The sequence below is a fragment of the Lontra canadensis genome, unplaced genomic scaffold (assembly GCF_010015895.1).
Source record: "Lontra canadensis isolate GAN:19392208 unplaced genomic scaffold, GSC_riverotter_1.0 scaffold1, whole genome shotgun sequence".
NCBI classification, from domain to species: domain Eukaryota; kingdom Metazoa; phylum Chordata; class Mammalia; order Carnivora; family Mustelidae; genus Lontra; species Lontra canadensis.
Window position 1 is genome coordinate 105,765,648 of NW_022630995.1, and position 17,896 is coordinate 105,783,543.

Here is a 17,896-nt window from a genome sequence, read left to right on the forward strand (position 1 = left end):
ACTGGGCACAAGAGGGAGACGTGCAGATTCTCCATCTTTTTTCAATCTGTGTGTTTTCGTGTGGCTCATGATAATTCATCCAAAGTAGGTGGGAAACCTTGGATATAACAACAGAAAAACAAAGAGCAACATGTTTCCTTTCATAGCCCAAGGCCACCCGTATCGTCCAACCTATGTAAGTCCATCACAGTCATTTCACGCTTTCATTTGGACTCAGCTGTAACTGCAGGGCAACGAACGAATGAAACAGGGCTCAGTAAGGGCGCTGGCTATTTATCTTATTGCTGGAGGAAAGATCTTGCGCCTAAAGCAGGATGAGGACAATTCCTGGTATATCTAGCGAATTCTCAGTTATTGGGACTGATAAACGGTAGTTGTTTTCAAGCGAAAGTCAAAGACTAGAGTTCCATTTTGTTGTTTTAAGTTAATGGAAACTGAACCTCTCAGGTTTCAACTAAGGGACAGAAAAGAGAGTTTAAAATCTTCCACAGTACTTCTCTGAACAATGCACAAGGTACTGTCGATAGCGGTTGTCTCCAAGGAGCAGGACTAGTGGAAGGAGGTTAGGGGGGAGCTAGTGATAGGAGGTGAGGAAGCTTTCTCCTTATACAAAATTCTTGAATTCTGTACCATATACACACAATACCATTTTTAAAAACCTAATTTTTAAAACGATACATGTGAGGCTGTGTCTATAGTCTTGTGATCTTCATACGATTTCTGTCCTTAAGGCATCAGTGTTGCTGGTTAACACAGCAATTACAATACTGTTCAAGAATATTCTGTAAAACGGAGCTCTGCGTTAGTATACCCCAGAGCTTTTTTTTCTTATGAGTACATCATGACTCCTTCCTAACTTCCTTTGGTCTTTGGTCTCTGGGGTGTGTGTGTGTGTGTTTATAGCTGGGAGCTGAATTGTTATGCTCCCTGAAGTGATCCTAGCTTCCTGTCTTTGGGGGCTGTCAGGTGTGCAATGGTTATTACCCATCAACTGAGAGAAAAGAAATGCAGAGAGATGGAGTGGTCTATTAAAATGCAGCTGGAAGGAGTAATATAAATCAAGACTGGCATCCTTAAAGGGCCCAAGGTTGTATTTCTGGCTTCAATAGATGTCTAAAAGAAGAATTAATTTATATTTTTACATCTGCTGATTTGCCATTCGCCTTTCCACCACCTCTGCCGCGCCCATCAGTTTTATTTACCTATATCTGAATAATCCACTCTCTAAAAACTTAGGGGAAGAGCATGTTAAAATGTGAGTGAGCTGAAAATACTGATAGCAAACCAATCTGGTAGCAGATTGTTATTCTTCTTATATGGAATTTCTATTTTTTTAAAAGCCCTAAATTTTTAGCACTAAGCTCATTTTCAAAGGATAGAAACCTTAACTGAAATTGATAGGAGTCCTCCAATTTTCCAGCTAAGTTTGTATAAATTAAGAACTGTTTATATAATTGCTAGCAGCTGGCTAAAAAAGAAAAAGGAAAAAGAAAAACGTAAAGCTAGCTCTCTGGTGTCAAACAATTATTCTCACTAAATTTTCATGAGGTTTTTTTTTTTTTTCTTTTACTAATTGTTGCTTTTTAAATGGATTTTCACATTAATTGAGGAAGCCCGGATTTGGGTGTCCATGTAGATTTTGAGATTTTTGATGTACATAATTTTGAATAAATCTACCTTCAATGTATTTTCCAAGAAAACTGAAATAGTTCATCTATAAACTCTGAACTCTGGAGCATTGTGGGCAAATGCAGTGTGGTTCCTATTTTATATAACTATGACTTGACTGGCAATTAATCACATGACATCCTCCTTCCCAGTTCCATCTTGTGTCCTGGAATTGAGCACCTACCTCCCACTTATTCCGTGAACGCGGAGCCTGCTTGTACTTCCAGAGCAGGTCTGCTCCCAAGCCATACTGGTCGCTCGCCTGGGATCTTCTTTTCCGCCTCTGAGGCATCAAGGGCTTCATCTTTTTCTTCTCAACTTGGCTTCTCTGTTCTGCCTGTGCTCACCGGAAGGGTTGAGGACTTCGTTTATTGTGTTTGGCCTGGCGCAGACTCCCCAGGGGTCCTTTATTCTTCCCTTCCCTTCTCTCAACTTCTATCCCCTTTCATCCCTGCTCCAGACCCAGACCCACTGGGTAGCTGCTTTTCCTTTTCTGATTTGTGCCTGAGGTAGAGCAGCTGTCTTTTAAAGATAAGAACCAGAGAACAGAGATATCAAACGGACATGAAGAATAACACAGGGAAAGACAAAAAGCCCTTTCCCTAAAAATAGCTTTGTTATTAGCCCTTTTTATGCTGAACATCCAGATTTATTTCCTCTGTCCCTCTGTTTGCACAGACCAAGCCAGTCAAACTACCTCACCTGAAGAAAAACAAAGCGGTACAGAGGAAATCCTTGACTTCAGGCTATTTTTGCCAAAGTAATACAATATAAAGATGGCCAATTTGAATCTTTTTTTATTTTTCGTAACTGTCAAAATTAAAGTATAATAAAAAAAGAAGTTCTGGGGTGCCTGGGTGGCTCAGTGGGTTAAAGCCTCTGCCTTCAGCTCAGGTCATGATCCCAGGGTCCTGGGATCGAGCCCCACATCGGGCTCTCTGCTCAGCGGGGAGCCTGCTTCCCCCTCTCTCTCTGCCTGCCTCTCTGCCTACTTGTGACCTCTGTCTGTCGAATAAATAAAATAAATCTTTAAAAAAAAAGAAAAAGAAAAAGAAAAAAAAGAAGTTCTTTTTTGGACAAAACGAAAGTATATGACAAAAAGGTGAGTCAGAAATAAATAAACTATGAAAACAGGAAAATGGGAAGAAAAGTAAAATAAACTAGAAATCAAGCTAGAAGCCAATGAAATACAAAGATTATATTGATAAAGTCAATTCATACATCAGGACCCACAAAATGGAGGCCACCCCAGTGGACTGGCCCACATCACAAATCTAAACCTAACTCAGCCTGCACTCAGGGGAAACATTTCACTGTCAGGGAAACCTAGCATATACCAATCACAGTCCACCACTTAACTTTAGTTAGCTTATTTGCTTATTTTACCCTAGAAAACAGGACCTGTTACTCTTACAAGGAAATCCCAACCTCCTAGCCAATCACACCCTGTTTCCGCCTGGCTGCCCCCCCCAACCATTTTTTTTTTTAAGATTTTATTTATTTATTTGACAGAAATCACAAGTAGGCAGAGAGGCAGAAGGAGAGAGGAGGAAGCAGGCTCTCTGCAGAGCAGAGAGCCTGACGCAGGACTCGATCCCAGGACCCTGGGATCATGACCTGAGCCAAAGGCAGAGGCTTTAACCCACTGAGCCACCCAGGTGCCCCCCCCCCACTTCTTTTTAAAGAAAGCGCATTCTCATGAAGGGGGGTGGGGTGGGAAGGGCCAAGGAAGAGAGAGAATCCCAAGCAGGCACTATGTTCAGCATGGAGCTCAGTTTAGGGTTCGATCTCAGCAGCCTGAGATTATAACCTGAGCTGCAGTCAAGGGTCGAACACCTGCCCAACTGAGCCAGTCAGGCACCTCTCTGCCTTGCAGCTTGTAATACTCTGTAAAACTGGCTCTTCCCCCATATCCCTCCGGAACAGTGCTCCTCCCCTTGTGAGGAACTGTATTCCCCAAATCCATGGATTGTTTCCCTCGAATAAAGGGCATCAAATTCATTACTAAGGTGTTTTCATTTTGCCATTTGACAATACAGATTTTCCTCAACTTATAATGGGGCTATGTCCAAAAAACCCATTGTGAATTGATAATATGGTAAGTCAAAAGTGCATTTATTTTTTTAATTTCTTTTAATTATTTTTATTTTTTCATAAACATATAATGTATTATTAGCCCCAGGGGTACAGGTCTGGGAAAGTGGATTTAATACATCTAACCTATGGAACATCCTAGCTTAACCTAACCCACCTAGAACATGCCCAGAACAATTCTATCAGCTGACAGTGGGACAAAATCATCCAACACAAAGCAGATTTTGTAATAAAGTGTTAATTAGCTTACATAATTTATTGAATACCATACTGAAAGTGAGAAAGAGAATGGTCATATGGATACAATAACATTTTAAGTGTATCAGCTGTTCACCCTCATGATCATGTAGCAGCCACCCCAAAACAGGCAAGGGTAGAAGAGATAGCCTCCGGGGTGAGGATGGTCCCAATAGGCTTCATTTCCCTGGATATTCTTCAAGGATAAAGTCACATCACAAATGAACATGCAGCAAGAAGTAGCTTCACTCCTCTATCTGTAGGACGTAAATTATACCGTAATAAAGAGAAAGGTCGACGCATACTCTGCTTTCCTTGCAGAGAGCCAGGGTTAAGACACTGCCGGCCTACCACGTACTATTCCCTGATCTAAGACCTTGTCATCCGGCGTATGATCAGTAAGCCAACAAAGTTGGCCTTCACCTGTGAGCCGCTTAAAGACGCAGAATCTCAGGTCCCACCACGGACCTACTGAATCAGAATTGCATGCTAACCAGACTCCCAAGTCACTTATTTGCACGTAGATATTTGAGAACTACAGATCTACGGTGAGTTACCTAATCTATACATGTCCCAAATTCCTCATTGACCGATTGGGCATGCTAGCACTTATTAACATTGTGAGAAACGAGGAATACATGTAGAGAGATAGCAAATGTCTAGTAACCATTAATAAAGACATATTATAAAATATGGCTCGGGGTTCTGAAATTGAATTCTATGCTCTAGTGCGCAAACAATTAAATGTAACTAAAGCTGGTTTTTCATTCTAAATGCTAACTGACTTTCATGACCATTTCTCCAAATGAAATAGTCATTTAAAAATGAGTGGTTTCAAAAAGGCCATCCATGTTAATTGCCTAGCTAAGAGAGTCACTTTATTTTTCTGGAAATCAGTTACCTTATCTGAGTATAAAAGACATTAGTTCAGCTAAGGTCCTTTCTAATCCTATATTTTCATTTTAAGGAATTTGCTCTGAAGACTAATGGCCTTATCAGTGATTAATTTGGAGTGCTACAAATTAGACATAATGTTAGTATAATTCTCAGTCTTTCTAACTTACGAGGATTTAAACTTTGACAGGAGAGAAAAGAATAAAAAAAGCTAACCAGAGTAAGAAGCAAGCCTGAAGAAGGAACTGAAAGGACTCTTGTGGAAGCCTGATTTCTTTTTCTTTCTTTCTTTCTTTTTTAATTTTTATTTATTTATTTGTCAGAGAGAGAGAGCGTGCACCAGCAGGCAGAGTGGCAGGCAGAGGCAGAGAGAAAAGCAGGCTCCCCACCGAGCAAGGAGCCCAAATGGGTAACTGGATCCCAGTACCCTAGGATCATGACCTGAGACGAAAGCATCGGCTTAACCCACTGAGCCACTCTGGCGTCCCTTTTCTTTTTCTAAAAAACTTTATTTATTGACAGAGAGAGCCAGAGAGCACAAGCAGGAATAGCAGACAGAGGGGGAGCGGCAGGCTCCCTATCCAGCAGGGAGTCCAGACACTGACTCAGGGTCTCCATCCCAGGACCCTGGGATCAGGGCCAAAGTGGAAGGCAGATGTTTAACCAACTTGAACCACCCAGGTGCTCCTCTCATTTCTTTTCTACAAATATGCAATCTCTAGGGCTTCATATAGTTAAACATATCAAGCTAGATATTCTTAAAATCACAGGACAAAAATATAATGTAAGCCTCTTGTTCAAAAATACTACTTCTTAGGACACCATCTCTCGGATTCAGACTCAGGAAGTCGAAAGGATGAAGCTCTGGAATTTGTATTTATGACAAACACCCCAAAAAATTATGATGTGGGCAGACTACAGTCTGAGAATGCTTTGGCTAGGTGATTTTTCTTATGGCCAAACATAGTTCTATTATTACATATTAGATCACCTAATATCAAAATATTTTTTACTCACAAATACAAGCACTCCATCCTGTTGTACATAAATAAAACCACTGTCATTTGGGAGATATGAATATGAGTTTCAACTGTGATATAAGCTCTATGTTAGACATGATAAGCAGCAGTTAAGCAAACAATTTAATGCCTGTTTCTCTCTTCTTATGCTGTTAGTGGGGAGGAAAGTGGTTCAGTATGCGCTCAGCCATCTGCCTGCGCCTGGCCTCGCAAATCAGAATCCTCCATACCCCCTTGTCACTTTGATTGGCTCAGGAATTTTAAGTGATGCGAGCCCAGCCAATGGGAGCCAGCTCCAGACCTTTGGCTGAAACTTTTGTGGAAAAAAGGACTTTTTGAAGTTGCTAAGCCTCCCCACTAAACATGAGCTAGAGTCCTGTTTACCATCACCAAAGAAAGTCTGGCTGAAAACGATGCCAATGGACACACACACACACACACACACACACACACAAACACACACACCCCAAGATTTTAAAGGAGAAAGACCATGACATTGTCTACTGCCTGAATCAATTACACCTAGACTTCCCAGCTCAAAAGCTTCCCTTTCACTCTCTCCTATCTAGGCAATTATCGTTCACTTGGAGATTTCCAAAAAATGTTGACTCATTTGTTTCCTAATGAAATAAAAATCCTTAGTCACAGTTGACAAGGCAAAGAGGTTGTTCAAATTCATCATTGCAATGTTTTGGCAATCCATTTAAAAATATGCAGCACATACAAGTACATGACTTTTAAAATTTAATCAGCAGAGCAACCAAAAACATCTGTATAGCTACCAGACATGAAACTTAAGTGCTATCCATAAATTATCATTTTTCTTTGTGTAATTTGCCAAACAATTCCCTTACATGTAACCAAAAACCATTCAGCTTGAAAGATGAGTCACATCCTGATTGTCTGGTTCTTGCTTAAAATCTCAGTACTCTGTTTTCTTGCTTTTTTTTTTTTTTTCTTTTTAGATCTGGAAACCATCTCTTACCCTCAGCTCCTGCCTCTGTAAGAATCAATGAGAATAAGGGATTCACTAAGTCGGTAGATTTGAATTTTCCTCTTGTTCAGACAGATTTTTTAAAGATGAAAAAGGATGGCCTCAAGTGGACAATCTTTATTCTTTTAACATGCTGCCATCATGTGGCTGCTTTGCTCATTCACATTCAAAAGTTTCAAGGATTACAAGGTTTATAGCCTCACTCAGCAAGGTGAAAAGGAGGAAGCCCCAAGAAATTGAAAGTGAATAGAATGCATGCTGACTGCAAGCTTCTTGCAGAGTATGCTCGGAAATATGTATGATTTGCCAAAGTTGGGAAATTTGCCAAAACGTAATTTGTCAAAATGCAAGACGGAATGTGTAGGAACCTAAAGAGGCTCAAACTAAGTGCAAAGGAGACTCAGAAGGGAAAGTCAACTGTCTTAGACTCAAGCTTATTTTTTACATCTAAAGGCTGTAATTTTAATAAGGCTATTCAATAAAAGTTGGCATTATTTGGTTATGCTATTAATTCCTTGTAACATCTCATCAGTGATCTCCATTTTAATCATAAGGTGCTTGAGACCAATAGAGAATTTGCCATATGTTTCTGTAACCTAAAAGCAAAGTGAGGCTCTTTGTTTATAGTTTGTTATAAAAGTACTTTGGAATTGTAAGGCTTTATATAGTTTACACTCTTGTTTTTGAGTCCTGTGAGGTAGATAAGACAGAAGGATTAGAGATGATACATCACAATTTTCTGACTCTAGCACATTTTCCTTTACTACATTCTCTTTTATATATAGGTGCTCAAAAAATGTGGTTTCGATTGGTTGGAAAAATCCATGTGAAAACTCATGAGTTCTGAGATTTTTTTTTCACGATTTTATGTATTTATTTGAGAGAGAGGGCACAAACAGGGAGAGTGGCAAGCAGAGGGAGAAGCAGGCTCCCCAAGGAGCAAGGAGCCCATGGGACTCAATCCCAGGATGCTGGGATCATGACCTGAGCTGAAGGCAGATGCTTAACTGACTGAGCCATCCAGGCATCCCAGGTTTTGAGATTTCTTGTATGATTTTCTGTAATCAAAGAAAAAGTCAGTGAAATCAATAGGACTAAGTTATGTTGCAATATTGTCAAATTGTTTCCAAAATAAATTTAACACCTTTGAACTAGAGAAGAGAAAAAAGTTTAGCACCTTAGAATTAAAGTTGTGCTTTTTGATATTTAATATTTTTTTTAGAGTAAGTGCTATACCCAATGTGAAGCTTGAGCGTACAACCCCAAAATCAAGAGTCATATGCTATATTGACTGAGCCAGCTGGGAACCCCCAAGTTGTGCTTTTTCAAATTGAAAAAGAAAAAGGCTTTTAGGGCTGTGTATAGGACATATAGATACTAAATTCTCCTTATATTTAATTGCCTAGATCATGTCTGCAAATTATTATTTTAAAATATTATAAACAGAGATTGTGTACTGAAAGGTCTTCTGGAGCCTCTCCAGATTTGGAAATGCCGTTATCTCAGACTCCTGACCCTCAGCACTATTTACCTCCAAATTAGAAGGCACTACAGCTACTAGAGTCTTTTACAGTCTCTTATCCTCCTCTTCCAAACACAAATTTTATTAAGATTACCAACAAGATTCATCTTGATTACATCCCCCTCGAAATTCATATGTTGAAGTCCTAATCTGCAGTACCTCAGAACATGACCTTATTTGGAAGTAGAGGTAAGCAAGTTAAAATGAGATCATTTGGATGGGCCCTCATCCAACACGGCCCGTAGCCTTATAAAAATTATAAATTTGAACACAGAGACATGTATAGAGGGAAGACAATGTGTAAACACATGGAGAAGACGGCCATCACAACCCAAGGAGGGAATCCTGAAACAGACCCTTCCCTCGCTGACCTTGGAAGGAACCAATCTACTGGGCCCATGATCCTGGATGTAGAGTCTCCCGAACTGTGGAACATTATATTTCTGTTGTTTAAGCCATCCAGTCTGTGGTACTTTGTTACACAATAATACACTTGGCCTGAGGAAAAGGGATTAAATAATTTTTTAAGGCTATGTATATCTTTGTGGCTAGTCCTAAATTAACTTGTAATTCTAGAAAATACAAAAACAATAAGCTATTGTTTTTATCCAGAACATGTTAGTGTGAACTCATTTTCCAGATGAAGTAAGCAGATGGAAAGAGAGCCTATAATTTAAAAATCAGAATAAAGCATTAAAAACTGGTAATTCCAAGCATACATTTTGGCTTTGGTAGCTGTTTTCTTCAACTGTGTTCTCCTATTTCCCATGCCAGCCAAATTCTGATCAGGCTCTGTGAAGGGAGGACCAATTATTGTTCTCCTTGACCCTCAACATTTTAGGGCAAGAGAAGACATAGACAATCTTGATTCCCAAGTGGCAGTCTTTTAAGGATAACTGCCTAGACAGGAAGAAGATCAGTTGAGAAGTGCTGATGACAATTGTCAATCTTTTGGAACATCCAGAATCTAAACAGCCTTCCGATGATGGAAACTCCCCATCTTATGAGGTAAAGCTGGCTCCCACTGCTGAAGATGGAAATGGCTGAGATTGGTTTCCAGAGCATTCCTGTCAATAGAACGTGAACACCTCACCCAGGCCCAATATAGCCTCGACAAACTACAAGTGTGATGGGTCCAAAGAATCAGGGATTGCTCTGAACCCATGAGGGAGAAACCAATGGCAGCCACATCCAGTTTCTAGGGTAGCAGAAGCAGTGTGCCCAAGAACTCTGATGGACTAATGACTCTGCAACACCACTCAACCCACTAGTCATGGATGAGTTGTCCGGTTACCTGCCTGCTTTCAGCTACCCCATATGTTCTTAAAGCATCCATAGTTTCTGTTGCTTCCAACTAAGAAGACAGAAAGAATATAAAAGGCTTAAAAACATGTGCATTTTTCATTTATCTTTTAGTAAATATGGAATTCTCTATTTCTTGTTTTTGCACAATAGGGAAAGGGATCACAAAACTTTACTCACTAAATAGAAATACTAAATGTATATTTAAGTCTTTATGAATAGTTGAAGGAGAAGATACAAAGGTAAATAGGAAAGGGAAAATAGAGAATGAAATGCTAAAGGAGACACGGCGATTAAGAATTCCTTCAGGGCCGCTTGGCTGGCTCAGTCGGAGGAGCAGGGGACTCTTGACTTCAGGGTCATGAGTTTGAGCCTGACAATGGCTGTGGAGATAACTTAAATAAATGAAAATAAATGAATAAACTTTAATAAAAGGAAAGAATTCCTCTGAATTTTTCTTTTTAATTATTTTAAGATTTAAAACCTTCTGTCCTGATTTTTTTTTATCATTAGCTGGCCCTAATTTTACATAACTTTAAAACCCTTTGTTAAATTTATCTTTAAGATACCTAAATAGCAGCATTATCAAATGATATTAACAGATAGCTAACAAAAATGGAAAGACAAATAGCCCTCAAACCTATGAAAAGATGCTCATCGTCACTCACAATAAAAGAATGCAATTTAAAACAATGAGATACTGCCTTTCATCTGTCAATTTGGAAAACCCAAGAAGTTTGATCATACACTGTGTTGGAATAAGTGTTGAGAACAGGCCCTTTCATATTGCTTGTGGGAATATAAGTTGGGACAAACACTTTTTTGAAGGGAAATTCAGAAGTATCCATCAAGATCACACATACATCTGCCTTGGAACCCAATAATTCCATCTCTAGGAATTGTCCCTGCAGGTGGGTACAGACATCAACAAAACCACAAAAGTAAAGGGATATTAACTGCAACTGCAATATAGAACTAACTTAGGTCGATTCTGATACATACAAACAGTGGAATACCGCAAAGCTGTTAAAATCAACTGGGAAGCTCTCCAAATGCTACCATGGCAATCAGAGCCAAACTTATCGTCAAGTCAGGGGAAATGCGGTATTATGTTAACCACTGGACAGGAGGATTTGACAAAGCAGACATGGACTTGTCCAAACTAGAAGAGCAAAGACAAAGAAGGTTTCTGCCTACCCAGGGGAGAGAAAAGAGAGGGATTCGGGTTAGAGAGGGGAGGAAGGGTCTTGAATCCACAAACCACAGTTATACACCTGCAATAGTCCAGACTGTCTCCAGGACTTTGGAAAAATATCTTCCAGCCACACCAACCAAAGCAAGGCTGAAGAGGACTGCTACAAGAGACAGCCAAGTGGTGCCTTGCATGCCAGTCCAGAGGCACACTAAAGCTGGCATTTCAAGCCAAAAGGAACCTTAGATATTATACAGAATCCACCCATCTCCTCTCTAATTGTTACAGGTAAAGAAACTGAAGCCTAGGAAAGATGGGACCCGCCAAAAGTCCCACGATCTGAACGTAGCAGAATTAGGATAATAATCAGTGTCTCCTAACTCCAAGTCCAATGTGTGTTTTGCATCTACACACTCATTGCCCTCCCCTCCAATAAATGATCTTTTTGAACAGTGATTTCTTCCATTTTCAATATGAGAAAGTTTCAGTACAGAAGAGTATTTCCTCCTTGTTCTGGCAATTGTGTAGTCAAGGCTGCTAGAATTCTTGGTCTTCAGTTTGGGACAACTTATTAGGCTGGTCTCCAGTCCTACACTCTAAGGATGAGTAAAGAGAGCCCTTGTTGGGTTAATGCTGTGTTCTGGTCAAAGCTGGTTTTTGAGTGCAAAGATAAGAAACCCATTCAAATTAGTTCAAGTACAAGCAGAGCCAATCCTGGGGGTATAGGAGCCCTGATCTTGGATTTTACGTAGTCCAAGGACAGGAAAGGAGTTAGGGTGGGTTTCATATGAAAGTTTAGAAACAAAAAATGTTTTCCATATTCTTTCATTTTTACATCTGACAGGACAAAATTTACAGAAATAGATTCAATTCTACAGTTAGAATTTTTTCCTTTTTTTTTTTGGAAAGAGCACACACAAGCAGAGAGAGACACAGAAGGAAAGGTTGAGAATCATTTTTTTTTTAAGCTTTTACTTATCTAGGGGGGCCTGGGTAGCTCAGTCAGTTAACCATCTGCCTTTGGCTCAGGTCATGATGCCAGGGCCCTGGGATTGAGCCCCACGTCGGGCTCCCTGCTCAGTGGGGAGCCTGCTGCTCCCTCTGCTTTTGTTCTCTCTCTCTCTCTCTCAAGTTAATAAATAAAATCTTCAAAAAATTTAGAAAATAACATTTTACTTATCTATTTATTTGAGAGAGAAAGAGAGAGAGACAGCAAGGGGAGGGGCAGAGAAGGAGGAAGAGGGAGAGAAAGAGAATCCCAAGCAGACTCCAGGCTAAGCGCTGGGCTCTATCTCACCACCCTAAGATCATGACCTGAGCTAAACACCGAGAGTCAGTCGCTTAACCAACAGAGCCACACATGCGACCCCAGCTGAATTTTTAAAAACCACTACAGGAAAATAGAATGGTACTCACTGGCACCTATTATAAAAACAAACCAAAAGTGAGTCAAGACTTTAATTAAAACTTTAATAGGAATTTAGGGCATATTACTGGAAGTATAGGGCCTAGAATAGGAAAAGTCATTTTTTTTCTCGATTATTCATACAGTATCTGGACTATTGTGCTCTATTCTAGGCACCATAAGAGAAACAAAAGAACAAAAAATACCCAATAAGCAGTAGTCAGACTGGTAAAAATTCTAAAAACCTAGCCTAGAGGAATGACCACAGCAAAAGGAATTGGTTCTTCTCTTTAAATATTTGAGGAACATTACCTGAATATACTGGAATTAAAACTTTAAAAAATAAAAATGAATAGTGCTTGCTTTGGCAGGACATATACTAAAACTGGAACGATACAGAGAAGATTAGCATGGTCCCTGCACAAGGATGACACGCAAAAATTAAAAATGAATAAATGGGTTATGACTATATTGTACACCTGAAACAAATATAACACTGTATGTTAACTAACCTGGAATTACAATTAAAAATAAAAATAAATATAAATAAATAAATGTTTGAAGAGCATTAGTTTGGGATATTCTGTGTGGATGTGAGGAACTAGGGTAGGTTAGTGGGAGTTGTAGAAATGGAATGGTCTGTGGTGGGTGGCATTTGGTAAGACAGAAGGGTCAGTGAAAGCAAGCTGAGATGGATAGTTCTATGCTTGGTTGAGTCCTTTCAGCTCATGGCCCAATTCAGGAAAAAAAAAAATTGTAGAACGAGTTTTTTTCTTCAATTCTGAGTAGCTTTCTTGAATTCCATTGGAGAAAATGTTTCACAACTTAAGTTACATTCTTTAACAAACAGCAGAATGTGGGGACATTTTGGGACTTCTTTGTAGCTATTAAAATATTAATATATGGATATATTTGCAAATAACAACTTTTTAAACTCCTTATATTGGTATAGTGCTTGAGTTCACAAAAACACTTTCACATTAATCCTCTCCTTTCATTTTTTAAACTCCTCTACAAAATAAGTATTACTATCCCCAGGAAACAAGTGCAGAAAGGCAAAACAACTTGTCAAAGATCCTGGCAAATGAGGGTAATACTCAAGCAATACTTAGTTTTTCCATTCAGTGCAAACTGTAATGATTAAGATGGTTACCCTGAAGACTTTTTTTTTTTAAATCACTGCTTAGTATAAAACTGAAAAAGAACCAACTACTCCATTTCAAGCTAGATGTGTCTGTCTTTTCATTCCCCAGAGAATTTTCAAATGAGAGAAGATATATTGAAATAAATGAAACATATTTTATACAAATAAAAAGGAAGGCTCTGCTTTTAAAAAGTGCATACTCACTTAACACGTTAAACAAAATCTCTATAGTATTGTGATTCTTTTCAGTATTTTATGAGAAAATATTTCCTGTATATTTTACCTTTCATCCCCAAATACATTAATATTGGCACTATGTGTTTGGACTGCTGGATAGCAATGTCATTACCAAGGGTTGATTAGTTTTTTATTAACCTGGGTTCTAAGAATACGGGACCTACACATCCAAAAATTAAAGAGGCATAATGATGGGCTCTAAGAACACTAGGGTGTACCTGGCACCTAGCACAATGCCTAGCAAGTATTAGTCACTTGATTAATATTCATTTAGTAAAAGGGCTCTTTCTAAGAAAAAAAATCAGACTTGCACAGGTTCTATACACCAATATTCATAGCAGCATTATTCAAAACAGCCAAAAGGTAGAACTGTCCATCAACAGATGAATGGATAAACAAAATGGAATATACATATAACGAAATATTATTCAACCTTAAAAATGAATGGAATTCTGACACATATTACAACATGTACGAAACTTGAAGACATTATGCTAAGTGAAATAAGCCAAACACCAAAGGACAAATATTGTACAATTCTACTCATATGAGAGGGGCACCTGGGTAGCTCAGTGGTTAAGCGGCTACCTTGGGCTCATGTCATGATCCCAAGGTCCTGGGATCAAGCCCCACATCGTGCTCCCTGCTTAGTAGGAAACCTGCTTCTCCCCCTCCCACTCCCCCTGTTTGTTTTCCCTCTCTCTCTCTCTCTCTCTGTGTCTCTCTCTCTGTCAAATAAATAAATAATATCTTTAAAGAAAAAGAGAGAGAGAAAGTAGAATAGTGGTTGGGAGGGACTAATGCAGGAAGGAATGGAGAGTTGGTATTGTTTGACAAGTACAAGGCTTCAGTTTGGGAAGATGAGGAAAGTTCCAGAGATGGATGGCAGTGATGATTGCACACCAGTGTGAATATATTTACTGCCACTCAACTGTACACTAAAAAGTGGCTAAAATAGTAAGTTTTACGTAATATGTACTCTACCACAATTTTTTAAAAAATCAATTATTTATTTTAGTATTACCTAATTAGAAGTCATACTCCAACTCTATGCTGACATCATTGAGATTTACCATACCTTAGACTTCTAAATAATATTTTCTTTAAAAAACATCATTTGGACTTAGGTTCCCAGTTCCGCATGTAAGAAACTCAGAAGTCGGGACGCCTGGGTGGCTCAGTTGGTTAAGCGTCTGCCTTCGGCTCAGGTCATAATCCCAGCGTCCTGGGATCGAGTCCCACATCAGCCTCCTTGCTCGGCAGGGAGCCTGCTTCTCCCTCTGCCTCTTCCTGCTTCTCTGTCTGCCTGTGCTCGCTCGCTCTCTCTCCCTCTGTCCCTGACAAATAAATAAAAATAAAATCTTAAAAAAAAAAAGAAACTCAGAAGTCATCACTATGTCCTAACAACAGGTACAAAGCTGAACAAACTGAAAAAATCAACAATTCTTCTTAGCTCTGTTAAAAAACAAATGAGACCACAGGGCAAACCTCTGTCCTCATAACCGGAGAGACAGATAGGCAAACATAGAGAATCACAACTTACCAGAGTAGAAGGCTTTGTGGGAGCCAGTGCTAGGGTAGGAAAACCTGAACCGTAATTGACTAATTGCTAGAGGCTCAGTGTAGACAATTCTGAGAGTTAAAATCTCCAGGGGGACCCAGTCATCGGAACCTCCCCACCCATAAACTTTTGTAAGATTTCCCTCCAGGAACTTGATCTGGTTCTCACAGTGACTATCAGAGAAAAGTCCCCTTGAGTTTCTGTTAGGAGGAGGAGGAGGAGGAAAGAAACAATTTTGAAATACAGCAGAGCACTTTGCTCTTCTTAACATAATCTGCTTTCAGGAGAAACTATTCAACTGGACCCTTACTTGTCAGGATTTTATCAGAGTTTAACTGAACTGAGGGAAAGGAAGTACCCAACTCCAGCCCACTCTGTTCATCCTGTCCCACCTAAAAAGGGAGGAAAAAAATCTGAAAATCCCTTGTAAAGTTCACAGTACAAACCCAGGCTCACCAAGAAGACTAAGACCAAATCATAGGACAACAGAACACTTCCCTTATCCTAACACCTTGCTTCCATATTATTAAAGGCCTATTTATGGCATTTCCTTTTACCCAGTACATTATGTTCAGTGATGAAGAAAAAATTATAAGGCATACTAACTGGCAAAAACACAATTTGAAGAGACAGAGCAAACATCAGAACCAGATAAAGATATGGCAAAGACGTTGGAATTATCAGACAGAGAGTTAAAAACTACTACGATTGATATGCTAAGGATGCTAATGAATAGCGTGGACAGCATGCAAAAACAGATGGACAATATAAGCAAATAAATGGGAATTCAAAGAAAGAACTAAAAAGAAATGCTAGAAAGCAAAAACACAAACAGAAATGAAGAATGTTTCAAATGGGCATATTAGTAGACTGGACAAGGCTGAAAAAATATCTGAGCTTGCAGATATCTCAATAGAAAACATCAAAACAGATGGGGGCGCGCAGCTGGCACAGTCAGTTAAGTGTCCGACTCTTGCTCAGGTCTGATTTCAGCATCATGAGATTAAGCCCTGTATTGGACTCTACCCCGTGTGGAGTCTGCTTGGGTTTCTTTCTCCCTCCCACTCTTCCTCTCCCCTCTGTGCTCTCTCGCTCTCTCTCACTGAAATAAATAAATATGTCTTTTTTTAAAAAGAAAGAAAGAAAACTCCAAAATTGAATATCAAAAAGAAAGAAAACTAGAAAATAAAAGAACAGAATATCCAAGAACTGTGAAATAACTATAAAATGTATAACATATTTGTAATAGGAATACTAGAAGGAGGAGAAGAAGAGAAAGGAATGGAAGAAATGTTTGAAACAGCAAGGACTGAGAATTTTCCTAAATTAATGTCGTATACCAAACCACAGGTCCAGGAATCTCAGAGAACACCAAACAGAATAAATGTCCCTCCAAAAATGGCGTTTAGGCACATCATCTTCAAACTACAGAAAATGAAAGAGAGAAAATTCTAAAAGAAGTTAGAAAAAATAAAAACCACTTACTTATAGAAGAACAAAGGTAAGAATTATATTTGGCTTCTTCTCAGAAACCAGGCAAGCAAGAAGAGAGTGGAACAAACTATTTGAAGTACAGAGAAAAAAAAATTCTACCAAATTAAAATTCTGTACCCTGCAAAATTATTTTTCAAAGTAAAGGAGAAATAAAGACTTCTGCAGACAAAAAAAAAAATTTTTTTTGAGGGAACTTGTTGCCAATAAACCTGCTTTGTAAGAAATGTTAAAAGAAATTGTTTAGAGGGGCACCTGGGTGGATCAGTGGGTTAAGCGTCTGCCTTCGGCTCAGGTCATGATCCCAGGGTCCTGGGATCAAGCCCCACATTGGGCTCCCTGCTCAGCGGGAGCATGCTTCTTCCTCTGCCTCTGCCTGACACTCTCCCTGCCTGTGCTCTCCTTCTCTGTATCAAATGAGTAGGTAAAACCTTAAAAAAAAAATTATTCAGGGAAAAAGAAAATGATACAAGTCAGAAACTCTTACCCACAGTAAGAAAGGAAGAGCATCAGAGAAGAAACAAGAGAAGACAAAAGAAAAACCTTTATTTTTCCTTTTCTTACGAGACCTAACAGATAACAGTTTGTTCAAAATAATAATAATATATTTATTGTGTGTGTGTGTGTGTGTGTGTGTGTGTGTAAGTGACATGAATGACAGCAATGATACAAAAGATGGGAGGGAGGAATTAGGATTATTTTTTATTATAAGCAGAATAGTGTTATTCAAAAGTGAACTTGGATTAGTTGTAAATGTGTGCTGCAAACTTGAGATTCGTTAACCAAAGTTCTAAGGAGTTTAGAAAAGAAGTACAACCTCTATGCTAAGAAAGGAGAGAAAATGGGATCATTTCAAATACTCAATTTAAACTACAAAAGACAGAAAAAGTAGACATTTTAGACGCAACACCTATTAAAGAAAGAATTGATAAGATAGACTTCACTAAAATTAACTTTTTCTGCTTTGTGAAAGAAACTGTCGAGAGAATGAAAAGACAAGCCACAGACTGGGAGAAATAATTTGCAAAAGACATATTTGATAAAGGCCTATTATCCAAAATATACAAAGATCACTTAAAACTCAACAATAAGAAAACAAACAGCCAGCTAAAAACAGGGCATACATCTTAACAGAC

At 39.0% G+C, this 17,896-nt stretch overlaps 1 non-coding gene across 1 annotated transcript; it reads left to right on the forward strand.

Moving 5' to 3' along the window:
• The first annotated feature begins 12,682 nt into the window (after positions 1-12,682).
• Positions 12,683-12,789, forward strand: LOC116871621. The gene has a single exon (XR_004383453.1). It is a non-coding gene; the product is annotated as a U6 spliceosomal RNA (small nuclear RNA).
• The last annotated feature ends 5,107 nt before the right edge of the window (positions 12,790-17,896 follow it).